The sequence below is a fragment of the Conger conger genome, chromosome 11 (assembly GCF_963514075.1).
Source record: "Conger conger chromosome 11, fConCon1.1, whole genome shotgun sequence".
Lineage (NCBI taxonomy): Eukaryota > Metazoa > Chordata > Actinopteri > Anguilliformes > Congridae > Conger > Conger conger.
In genome coordinates, this window is record NC_083770.1 from 18027474 (window position 1) to 18044459 (window position 16986).

General features: G+C 44.3%; 1 protein-coding gene across 15 annotated transcripts in view; it reads right to left on the reverse strand.

Annotated features, from left to right (window-relative positions):
• Positions 1 to 16986, reverse strand: part of mef2cb (myocyte enhancer factor 2cb) — an 84774-nt gene that overhangs the window by 62199 nt on the left and 5589 nt on the right. For 12 of the 15 annotated variants that reach the window (XM_061260149.1, XM_061260144.1, XM_061260142.1 and 9 more), the window contains exon 2: positions 12485 to 12613. The gene's annotated coding sequence lies outside the window, so the exon portion shown is untranslated. Of the gene's footprint in view, positions 1 to 10482; positions 10890 to 12480; positions 12614 to 12966; positions 13023 to 16986 lie in introns of those variants that run through there. The other 3 variants (XM_061260138.1, XM_061260137.1, XM_061260139.1) reach the window with 3 other exon arrangements.

Consider the following 16986-nt stretch of genomic DNA (forward strand, 5'->3'; position numbering starts at 1 on the left):
AAGATTATGGGTCCTGCATTAAGTGGACCACAGAACAGAGCGAGGACCGCTCATTTATGTACTGAACAGTCACCACAAATTTAACTCCAGAGGAAGAGCTGAGAGGTTTATCGGGTGCATTTGTAATCTGCGTCCTCTTGAGGTTTTTCCGTCTCTAAATTTACAGCATTTCATGCACTCACACCTGAAAAGGAAGGGGCTGTAAAAGATTACAGTGAACGGCACATGTCACATGCAGGACCACTGGCCTGAACCTGATTAAGTCCTTATCTTTTACTCTTTCTATCTTTTTCTGATGAAGGCATAATCAACACTCACCATTACTGACAAATAACATGGGAAAAAAATTATAGCAAAGCCACTGTTGAAAATTTGCAGCTTTTAAAATAATGGTGCCTTTTAAACATGAAAGACATTTGAGTAACACTTTACTTAACCCTGTCATACTTTAATCAGCAAATCTTATGAAAGTAACATCTGTCATAACATTTACCAATAAAAGTATGACAGTTTATATCATTCGAGAACACAGACATCATCTGTCATGCCATCTTGCGACAGCCGCCATGTCATATGAATGACAGCGTTATGCCAGCCTCATGGAAAGGGGTTCAAGTAAAGTGCCACCAAAATTTGCGAACCAATAAAAAAGATACTTTTCCAGAGTTTCGGGCACCTGTTGCCGCGGCGTTCCCCCGCCCGCCGGGCTTCCCGGCGTTGCGGAAAAGGATCTTCCCGCCGCGGGGCTGGGACAGGCCCCGGGCCGGGGGCCAGGGCCCCTTCAGCGGGGCTCCTGGGAGTCCGGGGGTGAGCACCGCCAAGAGAAACGGGCCGAGCTCGGACCGGGGCCCGCGGCTCTGCGGCCGGCGCCGAACAAGCCAGCGCTGTTCCGGCGGCCAATGCCGTCGCGCCACATCGTTAATCCTAATTAACACGGGCACTCTGGGAAAAGGCAACGCAAACAAGGCCGGGCCGGGGGAAGGCCGGCGACGAAAGGGCCAATTTAGGATGACGCGTGACGGGGCCGGGGCCCTATCCTCGCCTGCCCTGATCCGCCGCGAGCCGTAGGAACGCGAGGGGCTCTTTCCCCCCGCGATAAACCTCGAAAACAAACACTGACAGCGTACATGAAAGACGCAGGCACAGAGCGGAGCGCTATTAAAACAACAATCCTCACAGCTGTAGCTACAACTGTTTGAACAGAGGGCTACAGAGGCCCGTATTCAATCTTACAGTGACGCCTCCTCCTCAACACTTCGCATCTCCTTTTCATACAATATTTAGGAGAAACAATTACACGAATAACACCGTGGCAGAATGCTAAAGCACTTCACGTAAGCACTTCAGACACGGCGCGGTGTCTTGTGCTGGAGGTTTTCACCTACGACTGCGAGACTTTAAACGGGGGAAACAGCCGTACTTCAGTTAATTGCAACAGTCTCAGGGGGCATATATCAATAAAGAAGAAATTCAATTAAAGAGGGAAAAATCACCCCGACACAATGATAGAAATGATGTCAAATAATCACGACCCTGTGAATTTGCATTCTTCACACCAAAGAAGCAGCATCATTTTTCATAGCCGTGGCAAGCTGCCTCTGCAATGATCTCAATGGGAAATTAAAGAATGTAGAATTATTTTATGTAGATGTATAGAGATAAACTTTTGGCTGCTCTAGTATATGTTAATCTAGTATAATTTAGTATTGTATCCCTGGGCACTGAACTATTGTGTCCAATACTGCAAGCGACTAACTTAATGACTAAACATAACAATGGCGTGAGACAAATGAAAGCTTGCCAAATGACAGCACTATTTTGTTCAAACCCCAGGGGTTGTGCAACGTGCTCATGGTGGGGGTGTTGAGTTGGTCAGGGGGAAAGGAACCGGACACGCCCTACTGAGAACAGACCGCGTGGGAGAACAGGATGTGACATCAGAGCTCTGAGAGCAGGTATCCCCCGCATTTCCTGCTCTATTTATACCCGCCATGTAAATAGAGCACATTTGCACATTTATAAACGCCGTGTAAACACAGCACACAAATAAAATAACCTTTAACCTTTAGCGTCCCTCGTGGCCGTGTGTGACAACACACACCAGATCCTCTCACACACACACACACACACACACACACACACGCTTAGACACATCCCCGCACAAGCACACACAAACAACATGCACACACACACAGACACGTAGAGGCAAACACGCAACCCACCCCCACCCACACACACACACACATCCTTAACCCCCCCACCCCCCACCCACCCACATGCACACACAAACACACCCACCCACCCCACACGCACACACATTCACCCCCTGCGCACACACACACATACACACACACACCCCGCCCACACACACACATACACACAACCAAACACACCCACCCCCGCCCACACACCCACCCCTGGCCACACACACACAGACAAACACACAGTGAGCCGTAAAATTCAATCCTGTGGCTAAGCTATTTCTGTAGGGACACTTTTTAGGAAGCGTAGGATGAAAGTCAGAGTTCTTCTGAGAGAGCGAGGGAGAGACTGGCGACAGTGACAGAGATCTCAATCTCCGTGCTGCCCACTGCCAGCCTGTCAGTGACACACACACACACACACACACAAATACACAAACAGATAAGGTTATTTCCACTGACTTTCACCAGGATGCCAAGGAAAGGCACAACCTCACAACCCAGCAAACCCTCAAGCACACTGTGGATCTGAACTTTCAAGCACACGGCCTTCATTAATTATACATGCGACACGGTACTGCAAATTTCATTTCTCTATCTCTTCGCCCTTCTCTATTTCTCTCTCTCTCTCGCTCAGTCGATGCATCTGTGAAGTACGACTGAAGCGAATGACGTCACCTACCGGAGGACCTACTGTGGAAGAACCCCTACATCAAAGTCAACAAGGCGGAGAGCAGAAAAGCTTTAAAAACAAAATGGAGTCTGTAATAGCCCGTTTGCCCTGAGCGGCTGCGGTCGCCTGCGTCTTTTTTTGGCCCGTGTGATGTGGCGGGCGCCTCGAGCGAATGGAAACGGGCGTGTCCACGGCTACGGGGCGGAGTCGACACACATTTCAACCTCTAAAACACACACATGTGCACGAACACGCTACACACACAGGCCTAATGGACTTCTGGTCAGTTTCACGGAGCCATTTTAATGGACCGCCTCGACCCCTCTCTCAAAATGTTTACGGAAATGTTTAATCCACAAACATATATGAGGGAGAGGGAAATAAAGATGGATAGATGTTAAGAGAGGGAGGGAGGGACAGGGAAGAGAGAACATGGCTAGCCCATGTTTACCTCAGGTCACCCCTGCTGATACCGCGCACGCTCAGTAAACAATGAGATCAATCGTTTATACCGTTTCAGTCCTACACTGGAGAACAGCATATCCGTGGCAAAAACACATTCAGGGTCACATTACCATTGCCACGTTTTAAACAACCCATTATTGCCACTTATGAAAATGAAACAAGGGTTCCAACAGGTTTCTGATTAACCATGCAAATTATAAGTGCTTTACGAAATGTATTCTCAAAGCAATATTGAAACAAAACAATAGAACGCATAATTATGTGCATATTTCTATTTATTTATGACTATATAATATACAACTGTCTTTAGAGCCTATTGAATATCTTTAAAAATTCAAGGTTTCATAATGTTTTTATTTTGTACACATCAAAACGCTCAGTGGATTGCTTCTGTTTTTCGCTCGCTGAAAAAGCTGGCAAAGCGTCTGCAACGCACACGACAGCGACTGTCTCCGAGCGCGCACAGATAGATGACATCTCTCAGATCAGTAGATATCTAACCTCTCTTTCATGTGGAGATCGCGCTGCCTGTCACGCTTAAAATGAATCTGCGACACCAGCGCAGCACGGTCACACGGTAAACAGGCGCTCGCGCAAAAACAAGCCGGGAGAGCGGGATGCCGAGGGTGGAAAACCGAGCGCTCCTTAACCGTTTGAAGAGTGGGAAGTTTTATGGAATGTTTTTCTTTCTCTAAATTCTAAGCCAGTGTTCTAGAACTCCACAGCTTTCAATTAGCAGTAGTGACTGTTACATCAGCATTAGAATGTTCAGATTAGAATGTTCAGTTAAGAACATTCTAATCACACAGTTGTGATCTCATACACCGTAAAGGGTTAAGAAGGATTAGAGGGGGTTAAGCACCCCCCCTATTCCCCAGGCCGCTAGCACACAGATAAAGCCAGTCCTTCAAATGGATGATCTCTCACTCCTAAACTGGAGTGACGAGAAACACAACGGGGGCCTTTTCTGACACGTGCGTTTCCACAAGCTAAACGCCGTTTGAGATGAGAGAGCAGGTTCTCGCCATCAGCTGGGAAAAGAACAGATGACAGGAGTAAAGAAAAAAACCCACTTCACGCCTGTTTGGCAGGACACCCACCATGTGAGTCTTTAAAAGGGGCAGAGAAACCGGCTTGAAATCAGCCTCCGTCATTTTTTTTCTCCCCCGTTTATTATTGGCGTAGACGTTATTCTGAGCTGCGCCGGACAACTTCCTACAGGGTTCGCCCGCTGAGACGGCACTGTGGCTTTCGTTTGTAACGCAAAACAAAAACAACAGAGAAAATTGGTTCTGTGCTGTGCGGTCGCCGTGTTCTGACACAAACACGAAACGGCAGCTACAAAGGGACGGGCGTCCCCGGAGTGTTTTTATTTACTACAGTACACAGTAAAAAAAAAAAAAAGCAGAAATAAATAAAGTCGCAACATATTTTTTCCTTTTTTCTTAAACGGAGACTATGTCTCACAGTCCATTGGAGTGGGCTGAAATGACCTCACCCCCTCTATTGTGACCACGGGAACTGCTAAAAATACCCCCGTTTAACACGCACTAGCGCGGGGAGTTTTCGGGCCGATGTTACCTGGCTCTCCACACAGGAGCCCCTCTGTCCTCGGCTGCCTGTGGCTGGGAGACGCTGCGGGGGGAACGGGCCGCGTCGCTCCAGCTCTGGAGATAAATTACCGTACGCTCGCTGGAAAACACTCCGGCTGTTTTGGGCACTGTCCAGAGGGCCAGGCTGCAGACAGGCCTGGGGGAAGTGGATGAGCGAGACCCCACACGTCTGCCCTCACCACACCAAAAACCAAAAAGGGCACGGGCCGGGCCTTCCGTTTCATCGCATCCCCCCCCGTCAAAGTTTACACAGCCTCAAATAACAAAATGCAAATATTCTCTCTCGCTCCGCACGCCCCTGCCAAAACGGCAAAGAAATTCCGTTTAATTCCACACTATTCCACACTATTTTAAAACTCTTGCTTTTTCTGAAGTAAGGGAAGAGCCTTGAAGATTCGGATTTCTGTTTGACCGGGGCGATTTGAGAACTGCAGTGCGTTTCTGGTCTTCATCAGCGCCGAGACTTAAATTAAGGGGAAAAAACCTGCACTGGAGCACTACTGAAAATAAAGCCAACAAACACACAGGGTCATGAAAGCTGGTCTATAATTACCCGGCTCACTGTCTCTGACATGCTACATGCGTGCGTGGAGCTCACGGCTCGCATTCAGAGCCAGAGCACTTTATTTCTGAGGAGGCTGTGTTTGAGGTTTGCAGCGCGCGGCAAAACTGGGGCCGCGGCAGAAGAGACCGTCTCCGGATCTTCGGCCTCTCTCCTTCGTCTCCGTCGCCTTCAATTCCCTCCTCTCTCCGTCCCTCGTTCAGAGATGATTCCGTGAGGAAATCCAGGCTGAATTCTCAGCCAGACGTGGGGCCATTTTGTTTTTATGTCTTTTGGCCGGGACTACAGCTGAAGATATAAACGGAGACCGGCCAAGAGGTGTGCCACCCCAGACCACCCAGAGTCAGGGCCTCAGCCTCACAGGGGGCTCCTTCTGCCTCTTCAGCTGTCTGTAACAGCTTCTCACTGTGAGAGAGGAGAGGGTTTACCCAGGCCTGGCCCCATACAGGCTCTATACAGCCCCATACGGGCTCCATACAGCCCCATACAGGCTCCATACAGCTTCATACAGGCTCCATACAGCCCCATACGGGCTCCATACAGGCTCCATACAGCTCCATACAGCCCCATACAGGCTCCATACAGCCCCATACGGGCTCCATACAGCCCCATACAGGCTCCATACAGCCCCATACAGGCTCCATACAGCTCTATACAGGCTCCACAGAGCCCCATACAGGCCTGCCTGCCGGCCTGTCTGTCTGTAACAGCGCTTCTCACTATGGGAGAGGAGAGGGTTTATCCAGGCCTGGCCCCATACAGGCCCCATAAGGCCTGCCTGCCTGTGTGTCTGTCTGTATGTCTGTCTGTCTGTGTCCCTGACTGATTTTCCAAGCTGCAAGATACAGGCTCTTTCAACCACTCCTGCCAGTCTGCGCAGACTCAATATCCTTTTCCCCTTCTGAGAAATGGAAAAAAATGTGCACACACACACACACCACACACATACCCACACGCGCGCGCACACGCACACACACCCACACACAGACACACACGAACGCACACACATACCCACATACACGCGCGCAAACACACACACACACAGACACACGCGCACACACACATACCCACACACACACTGCATATGCACACTCACATCCACCCACCCACCACACAGCTAGCGTTACATTTTATGTGCAGATATTTTCACATTTATTTTACAATAACAATTAAACATCAAAGGCAGATTTATTCCGCCGCGATCTGATGCACCCCTGTGAATAAAGCCGACACATCCCTCCCCACTTAGACGCAGAATAAAAAGTTACTGAACGTCACTGTTAATTACTAGATAGAGATTGCAGACTTTGTGTTGTTATGCTAATAAAGATCCGCACGAGTATCTATACAAATAAACCATTAGCTATGCAAAAACAACAAAGAGTTGTTTGAGTTTTTTATTTATTTATTTTAATAAGTGGAGTTTTTAGATGAAAAGTAAAGGCAAAGAAGTGTTTATCTCAGAAAGTGTACGGCAAACATTTAAGTGCCGTTATTGCTGACTTTACTTTAGTTCCACAAACATACACCGCACAACAATTGGGGGTTATCTACATAGAAATGGTGAATAACTGGGCCAATTAAGAACATTCTCCCAATCACTGATGAAGATCGAACACCAGGCCAAAATTTGGTAATTTAGGATTATATCGAGCTCTCCAAGTAAAAAATTAAATTGCTAAAATCTGGAGGAACAGTGAGACGCAAAATGTTGCCGTGCACATTACAAAGTCCTTGAAAGTACTCGTAATGAAAGAACAAAACTGGAATATGCCAGGCAGAAAAGGCAAGTTAGAATAACCGTGGGTGAAAGGCAGACCCACATATAAAACACAACAAAGGATAAATCTGAGAGGAATTATTTAACTATAGGAAAGTAAGTAAAGCATATCTCCTGCTTTTTTCGGGAGCTGAAATGTGGCATACACATTTTTAGAGGGAACAATGCTCACTTTCTTCAGTATCTACTCGCTGATCTCGCCGATCAGAGATCTGCAAATGAAAGCATTTTAATCATTTTAATGGAGCGAACCACACATTCTTCCCCCAGTATGACTAAGCAGTCTTCCAAAGTGCAATATGCAAAGGCATTAAAAGCCTTATTTAAATAAAGATGCAAAAATATGCGTCCGTGTGTTTTGGATTGTTGAGACATTTCTGGTTAATACAATTCAGAAATGATATTTTGCTAATTTGACTGAACGGTACTTTCCTTCAGTGATAAAACAGTACTTGGCCTCATATAAAATCACAACAGATAACAAATCGTTTGCAAACGCTGTCTGATAACTGTGAACTGCAGCCAGTGGAGATAATTGACAAGGTGCGACCCCACCAACATTGAGGGGCAGATAGTTTACACGGGCAGAGGGTCAGAAAGTAGATTGAAACTGCTTTCTTAACTGGACGTACACAGTCGTGGCTTCCCGTGTTCTTTCAGTACTTGCACACAGGATGACCTGCACTAGGGGCATTGGGGGGAAGGGGGCCTTGACCCCCCTCTGGGGAAGCCCACCAGAGTGTCACGCACTGCGCCCGGACGCTTACCTCACCAGGCCCGGCCAATCAGGCGGACACGTGAGGCGCCTAATCCCCCCTCTCGGAGCACGCCAGGACCCCGTCCTCTCTGTTGGTTTTGTGAATCGGCCGGCGGGAAATCCACGGTGATTACCCGGAGACGACAGGTCCCCGGCAACAAGAGAGAGCGCCGCGTAGCGCAGCCCTCGGGACGCTAAGCTAACAGCCCTCGACCATGGCCGTCCGCGCTCACCGCTAATCCGCGCAGATTAACCGCCACTCAATCCCATCACCCAGACGCACGCGGTCCCAACAAAACAACTTCAGTGTTTATCCCTGCGAGTTTATTCTGCTGCATTTTACAACTCCTCGGTGGAGTCTACTTCGATGCCGTTACAAGCAGGAAAAAGAACGCGACCCAGATTTGGAAATTTAAACATGAATGCAAGAGTTGGTAATCATGAAAACACTCCAAAATCCAAAGTTTAGGGGAATAACAAAAGTAATTTATTATTTCAGCTTCTGGTAGAGAATAAAAAAATAACAACAAAAAAGTTTGAAAAACCTGTGATATTGTAATGGCTTTTAATAACTTTTTAACAGAATTTTTTTTTTGGAATGATACTACATTCTCATGTATTTAATATATCAAATAATAATGACAGATTTTCTATGAACGCATTAAATGTAAAATTCTAATTCTGCACAGGAAATTCTGGCTCTCATACTCACTGTATTACTGGTCTTAAAAAAGGCAATTAAATATTAGATCCTAAATTATTCATTTTTCATTTTGCTTTACTTGTTGGAGCCATTTTTTCCTGGGAAAAGAATCTATAATTATAAAACTCCTTACATGTGAATAACAAAATTAAATACTGTACAGTATAAGTACTGTACTGGCCTATTGTACAACAAATAAATATATAACATTTTTATACCTCTTCTATTTTATTCTGGTAATAGAACTGTTTTCTCTCCTTCTGTCTCTCTAAAAAGTGCTTTGTTTTTCGTCTTGCACAAAAGCCAGTGTAAGGAACCAATGTCCAGTACAGTTGAATACACTACACAGGAGACGCTTTTCTAAAGCAGTCAGTCATGATCGGAATCAGTAAGAAGTCAATGGGGAAGATTGGCTCACAGGTGCTTAGTGTTGGGGCTACCATGCCAAAGCCTACAGGCAACGCAGCTATTATGATCCAAACAAACATCTTTACTCTGTGACCACAATACCATCGCGTCCGTGCCAGCAACAACATTACCAGTCAAGATTTCTGCCTGGTGTAAAGAGACACATTGGCCACCTCGACTCCTGTGCAAACAAATAGGAAAACTGAACAAGTTGAGTGCTTTCCATTGTATCTAATATGCCCGCCAAGAGATGGGATGCCCTTCCTGTGTCAGTAAAAGAGAGGAGCGCTCTTCTTTGTGACTATAGCGGGGCTTTGCCTTTCTGCTTCAAAATATTTTAGAAAGATTGAAAAAAAAAACGGCCATTTGACTTTTTAATCTCTGACATCTGACATTCAGGTAGACAGGTTCTGCAGCAAAAGCACTACATAGTTTTGTTTTCAGAAAAGGAACATGGTAGCATAGGTTGTCTGTATTTTAAAACAATTACTGTATACAATATTAAATGTAAATAATGTATTTGAGTGTAAATGTCCATATCAGTGAAAACACTTGAGAAAAATGTTTGTATCTATTTGGTCAAATGAATTTGGTGGACCCTGTATGGACTGAGATATACTGAAAAGTGTACAGGTATATGTTTAGAAATGGTTTTTAAAATTTTAATTCAAGTGACCCTTTTGGTGTAATATGCACTTCATGCAATTCTACTGCACCTTTTCATTTTGAGTTCATTTTGAAATGTTAAATATAAATTAGGGAAATTTGATATAAATAATCAATAAAGCATCATTGAACATCTCAAGAGTTCCACCCTTCAGCTTCACCTAAAATTAAGCATTACCAAGTGCTTCATCTATAATCAATATTACCAAGTATTACTAACATTTCGGCAAAACTGCATAATGTAAGATCATACTACATTACGAATGCATAATACATGCGTTTGTTCATGACATTTCCCTCGATGGGTAGTTTGTTGCGATATTGTGGGAACAAGATAAGACAAGGTCAAAGCAGCAGTACAATACAAACAATTCCACGAGTTAGACCTTGATTCTGGATATGGCCCCGTAAAGTGGTTGTCGACCCAACTCAACAATTATGTAGTTTGTCACAGAAACCTTAAAGTACCATGTCAGCAAAAGCTAACAAATTAAGTTTCTGTAAGGTTACACCTTTTAGAAAAGCCCACAAGTTCAACGGGTAATGTCAAACTGTTTCACGCCTAACTCCCTTACAACGATGACATTGTCGCAAGCTATAGTGTAACATCTGGCTGTGACATCGTATTCATTGCAATAGGAGCACGTTACTTACTTCAGTATGCATGTAATCGGCCCCGTAAATGACGGCTAACACATGCGATCTTCGCTTGTCTTGTCCAGCAGGATGATACGATTGAAAGCCTTCTGTGCACGCGAGCACTTCGCAAAAGAGGGGGAACTCTCTTTAGATCCAACAAGGCAGCGGCGCAACTCTAACGTAGTAGACAAACGTGGAAAAGTATCACTAAAATTGTAACAAAAACTAGCCGGTCTGTCTTATGACAGGAAACGCCGACAGTGTCTTTAAAGGATTACGAGGAGCGTGCTTCGGTCTCCCTCGTCGTCTCGGGGTAAAGGGGAAAAGGATTAAACCGAGAACGCCTTGCGATGATGATGAGGTTTGCTCCTGTTCTCTCTCCCACAATCCCAAACGAGTCTCTCTCACCCTCTTCCAGCGCAGCGAGAAATAATCAGTTTTACTCTTGAAAGGGGGCGGGCTCAGAACTCCCAAGTATTTTAATGAAAGAAGCATAGCTCTAATGCTTTATTATCTCAAACCCATGCTGATAAAGTCATGTGTATAGACTGTTTGTGGAAGATAGCGGATTGATGTGTATTTAAAAGCTAGCTATAGGCTACGTTTAAGATAAGTGCTCGCATTCCGTAGTGGATCCAGTAGACTACACTCAAATAGTGAACCGAGGACCGTTATAAATAATGATTTAAAAAACACAGGAAGGACGACTTTGTCCCGCCACGTTATTTTTATTTAGTCAGAGGTCTATTGATAGGCTGGAGCACGTCAGATAGATTTACTCGCCTGAATTATCAGAATGGTTTAAATAAAAGCGGGTGTAAAAGACTAAAACACAAACGTATGGATTACTATGAGAACCGTGTCACGGACCATGCCGCCCAGGGTAGGCTAAATGTCCTATTCTGCACTACAGCAACAATTAAAATATTACTCAAATGAGAACGCTTATATAGTTATTGGTTCACAATTACGTTTTAATTGTGTTCGTTGTATTTATGTAATTTTGGCATTGTTTAACTATGTTAAATGACATGCATAATACATGGTCATTACCAGCTCGCGTTCGTTTAAATGACAACGTGTGGGATATGTGCGGGGATATGCGAGTTGGGACTTCACAGATCGTGCCTGATGTTGGACAGGGGTCCTATCGCTTCTGATAATACTTCAGTCACATCGATGTAATTAATGCGTCTTTTACTTTTAAAGAGTCTTTTAACGAGTGTTTGGACAACTAATCCGTACCTTTTACGCACGCACGGATAACAAACCTACATATATTAGTTAGTTTTTATCTGTTTTTATAGAGTACCTCTATAAATGGTTCGCCTATTTGTTGGCCTTTATAGCCTACTTGAGCTCCATTGTGCATTTTCGTGAACAGCGATTGAGAGTAGGCCCATCACATTGAAAGTTATTCCTCTTGGCAGCAATTAGTGAGTGTCTTGGGCGCCGCATCACAGCGACAGAGTCAACCCCTCCCACGGTGAGAATATTGATCACTCTATATACCACTTGTTGAATGCCGCCTTACAATAATACGGTACAACACAATGACGTATTGTATTAAATGTGTTGATGAATTAATCAAGGTAGCTAATCTGCTTGACGCAGAATGCTGGAGGTAATTGGATCCTGACGTGTCTGCTTACATGGCGATACCCACCTTTATGGCACACGAAGCTTTAATCTTTAATTGCATTTCCTGTGTACATAAACCGCCACGATCAATAGCCTCCACAGTCTTCCAGACCGTTACAGATTAAACGCGTAGTTTGTCGCTTTAGAGGCCACGCTTTCGTGGTGGTTCTGAACTCAAAAGCGAAACCGATAGAATTTAAAAAAATAGTTGTAATATTTTTTATATACATATAAAATACAATGGGGGTGGGGGTAGGACTGCTTCCTCTGCGGGTATGTTGTGATAATAAAGTTGTTGTGGCGTTTTTCTGTTGGTTTGGAATAGAAGCGCAGGGGGGTTGTAGCAGTGTGCAGACGGACTTGTTGTCTTACCCACCACGTTCACGTTTCCTTCTGTTCAACGCTTCAGCTCCAGAGCTTCCTGTCCAGTTTTGTCCTTCAGTGCACCACCAGAAATGCCATCAGAGGTTTAAGTTTGTTCGTTTTTCCTGTATTAGTTTGGCACCTAGAAAATAACAAAGCAGAAATAAGATGTAGAAAATTATGATGACAGAGATGGTCTGGTTATGACAATGATGATGAAGATGATGGTGTAGTAGGTTACTTGTGAGCTGATCAAAATATTTACCCATATTGCATATACGGCCAAACAAATCAAACTTGTGCCATGCTGGATACGGAAAATAATAATAATTACCTCAATAAATAAACTAAAAGCGCATATAACTCCTATAGTGGGTATTGGACATAAGAAGAACAGCATCATATCAACGGTTTCAACCTCAACTTGATGCTCCACATCAAAGTCTATTTAATGACCACATGTGAAATTTGTGTGACAGAAATCCTCCACTCCACCTCCAGGACCTGCCCCAGCCCGTATCCAGGTGAAGTTTGGTGAAGAAGCAGGTCCACTGTGATCACACACACACACACACACACAGAAGGGGGGGGGGGGGGGGTATGTTCAGTGTTAAATCAACTCGTACAGCGTACATAGGGGCCCCTATGGACTGATAGGTACTCTGTTAAGAGTTAAATTAATTTTGGTATTGTGTATGCTGTATTTCTGTCAGACCTGTTACATTTAGCACATGCTCTTATACAGAGGAACTTTTTATCTACAATCCATTTATACAGGTGGATGGTTTTACTGAAATTAATCAGATCAAATTCCATGTCCAATGCTGTACTAACGCTGTGCCTCACATTGGAATCAAACCTTCAACCTCACTTCTGTAAACTGCATGCAGGGGACTTTTGATTTTTGCATCTGAATGGATTTTTTTTTTGGTCACTACAATGAGGTATCATCATGTGATGTTTCATCTGGGGGCAGCTTGTGTAGGTGTCCCTGTTTTTCACTGGGAACACAGCCTTTCCAGTGTGTTGTTTTTCAAAACATTTTTGAATTGATATTGTAAACAGTAAAATGTGTCTTTGGCCAGTTAAATTTTAACACACAAGTTTATTTTCTGCAAATGGTGTTCTCAAGAAAGTACTGGCCATCTGCTCTTGAGAGAACTCTTATGACTACATCATACTTTTTCATTGGATTATTCAATTAATTACCAATGACCATTTTTCATTAGGAGCATGGGGAATTGGTGTAGTTTTTTTAATACTGCACGTTAAGCTGCATAAATACATTTTTATGTAAACCAACGCGAGGGGTGTGTATTAATTTAAATACACACACTGTGGAATCCAGACACCTTTTTTGGCAAATTTGTGTTTTTCATTTTGCGTTTTTAAAAATTCAGTTGTCAGTACAATACCTTGGATTATGAAGTTTAAAGCATTACATGCTGTTGCATTCCTTATGTGTTATTTATTTATTTATTTTGAGGGGGGGGAGGAGGTGGGCAGAGAACGCTATAAACACAGCCCTCACAGCTCATTGCACTCTTACTTTACACTAGAAGGTTCCAGCCTTAATAAGTACTCATTATTCAAATTGACCATTTCCCCATCGCCACCCCTGCTCTGCCCCCTCCACCCCCCCCCCCATGCTGCCTCACCACCATTCGCAGGGGAGATCTTTCCAGCTCACTTTTCCCTTCAAGCTGCCAGACTTCCAGGGTGAGAGCCTAAAGTCAACTTTTTTGGTATCGTGGTGCTTGCCAAGATGCTTTTCAGTAACTTCAAAGTGGGGAAAAAAAATAATAAATAAATTCAGTCTGCTGAAATACTTATGTTGTGAATTTTTGGGAAAAGAAATAAAAGCAACACCGTTGTCCAAAGTAAGAGGGTTTAAGCACAAGCATTATTTCCGTGGTGTTTTAAGTCGGCTGGTCTAATAAATCGATTTCATAAAAAGTGATGCTTCAGAAGCAGATCGCGGGGAAGCCTCTACTCTAATGCTGATATGGGGGCAGTAGTGCAGAGTAATGTTTATAGAGAACTGGACTCATGGGGACCAGGATTCCTAGCTATGCCCCCGACTGGGCGTATAACTCAGAGATTGCTGGTTTGATTCCCAAATGGTGCTGTGCCACTGTGACCCTCCAGCCGAATACTGAACCTGAACATGGTTCAGTAAAAACACATTCTGACTGTCTAACCGGCATGGCGAAAAAGAGCTGTAGCTAAGAGCATCTGCTAAATGTTAACAACATGACCCGTGCATTATACGATATTATAAAATACAGTAGCATGTGCCAGTATGAGCTCCGTACTGGCAAACATGTAATAGCGTGAAAATGCGCATTATTTTTGTGTTGAATTGGTAAGGGAGGAAGGACAGGCCTGTTGTCCTGGGAGACGAGCACACGCGTGTTTCCCTGCCAGACTGGAAGCCGCGTATAATCTATTGTCAATCGCATGCGCATGAAAATACCGTGTGGTTGTCACAGATGATAATGTTGTCAAGTGCTCAGCCGACCCCCGAGGATTACTGCAGCGGTAAATATTTCAATATCTTCATAAGACTGGAGATCCTTCCCACTTCTCTTTTTGTAGGTGTATTGTTCTAGTGTCTTTCACTTATTCCCCAATGTGTAAGACTATGGCAGGTGGTGGTTTTTTCCGCACTCTTGATTTGAAATGATTTGACTGCTCAGAACATCAGAGAGGGTTTGTGAAGCCGTTCAGCATTGCCTATAGGCACATATACTGTATACTGTACCCGTATGGTGAAAAACGTGTGTGTGCGCTATAGTGCAGGTGTGCATTCGGGTTTGTGTATGTGTGTGTGTGCACTGTGTTTGCCTTTGTGTGCTTATATGCATGTGTGCTTATGTGTGCCTGTGAAAGTGTGTGTGTACATGCTTGTGTACATGTGTGTGCGTGCATGTGTGTGTACGTGTGCTTATGCGCTTGCATGTGTGTGTACATGCGTGCGTTTGTGTGTGTGTATGTGGTTATGTGTGTGCATGTGTGTGTACATGCATGCGTTTGTGTGTGCGTGTGTGTATGTATGCTTATGTGCTTGCCTGTGTGTGTACATGTGTGTGTGTATGTGTGGTTATGTGTGTGCATGTGTGTGTACATGCGTGCATTTGTGTGTGTGTGTGTGGTTATGTGTGTGCATGTGTGTGTACATATGTGTGAGTGTGTGTGTGTGTGGTTATGTGTGTGCATGTGTGTGTACATGCGTGTGAGTGTGTGTGTGTATGTGTGGTTATGTGTGCGCATGTGTGTGTACATGTGTATGTGTGTGGTTATGTGTGTGTACATGCGTGCATGTGTGTGTACGTGCGTGTGTGTGTGTTGGCAGGCTCTGAGAGTGCACACTCCAGCGTTACCACACTTCACCTTGTGTGTGTGCAGTCAATACCATGCGAGCAGAGGCAGGCTTCTCTATTGTCTCACCCCAAATAAATGACTCTACTCCTGCCCACCGAGCCCTCTCCCACCGGAACAGTGGACCCAGATTCTCCCTGTCTGTGGTTGTGTGGGGATGTATAATTATCCCTTCACTCCTGCAGAAGGGCACGCTCAGGAGGAAGACTGACACATGCAGATGTGGAGGAATGCGCCTCTTTCATTTAAAAAGCTGCCGCAGTGATCTTCGTGTTACTGATGACTTTGGTCAACTTGAAGTCTCCAAATTGAGGGAATAATTAGAACGAGAAGGATTTTTTCTAAGTCTGTTAATCTTTTTGTACTAAATGGGACTTTGTTGTTTAGCATGCACATTGCAGATGTGAGTGAAACCTAAAAAAAGGCTCCAAAAAAATACTCCATATTTTTTACCAAGAAAAAATAAATGCAAACTGCTTTTAAGAATAAGAATCATTTCTCGATTGCTCTCTTGACCTTTTCCTCGTGAAAAATAACTTCCAAAATATGTGTGCAATTAGCTCCAAATACTGTGCATGCTACATGCAGCCTACAGTGTGGCCCAGGAGCACAACGCTAATAAAGAGTTTAACAAATATTGTAAACCATTTCCCCAGTTAGCCATTACATCATAATCCCTGACTTAAAGTGGTGAAAAAAAACTGCACTGTGCAAACGAATACCTTTCCTCTGTTAGGGTAGCGATTATTTTGTTTACGTGAGAAAAACGCTTAAAAAAATATCGCCTGTAATATTATTGTTTTAAACGTATAGGGATTTAAAGACAAATACGCGTTTACAAATGAGCATATGAACAGTGAAGGTCATGAAATCTTTTCTCCTTTCTGTAGGATTCCGCAGGAAGTTCGTTTCTAGTCTTTTTCTCTCCCTACCGGGCTCTGTGTTCCTTAAAGGGGTGACAGAAGCGTCGCCGGAGAAGAAACAAATTTGGTCATTTGCATGTTCTGTTGGGCAAACAGCTCCAAACGCTACACCTTTGATTCATTATAGATGAACCGCATGCAGTTGAACATGCGCTCCTTTGTTGCGCCGTGCTCTAGTTTCAGCGTCGCAGTGGGGGCCGTGGAAAACTCC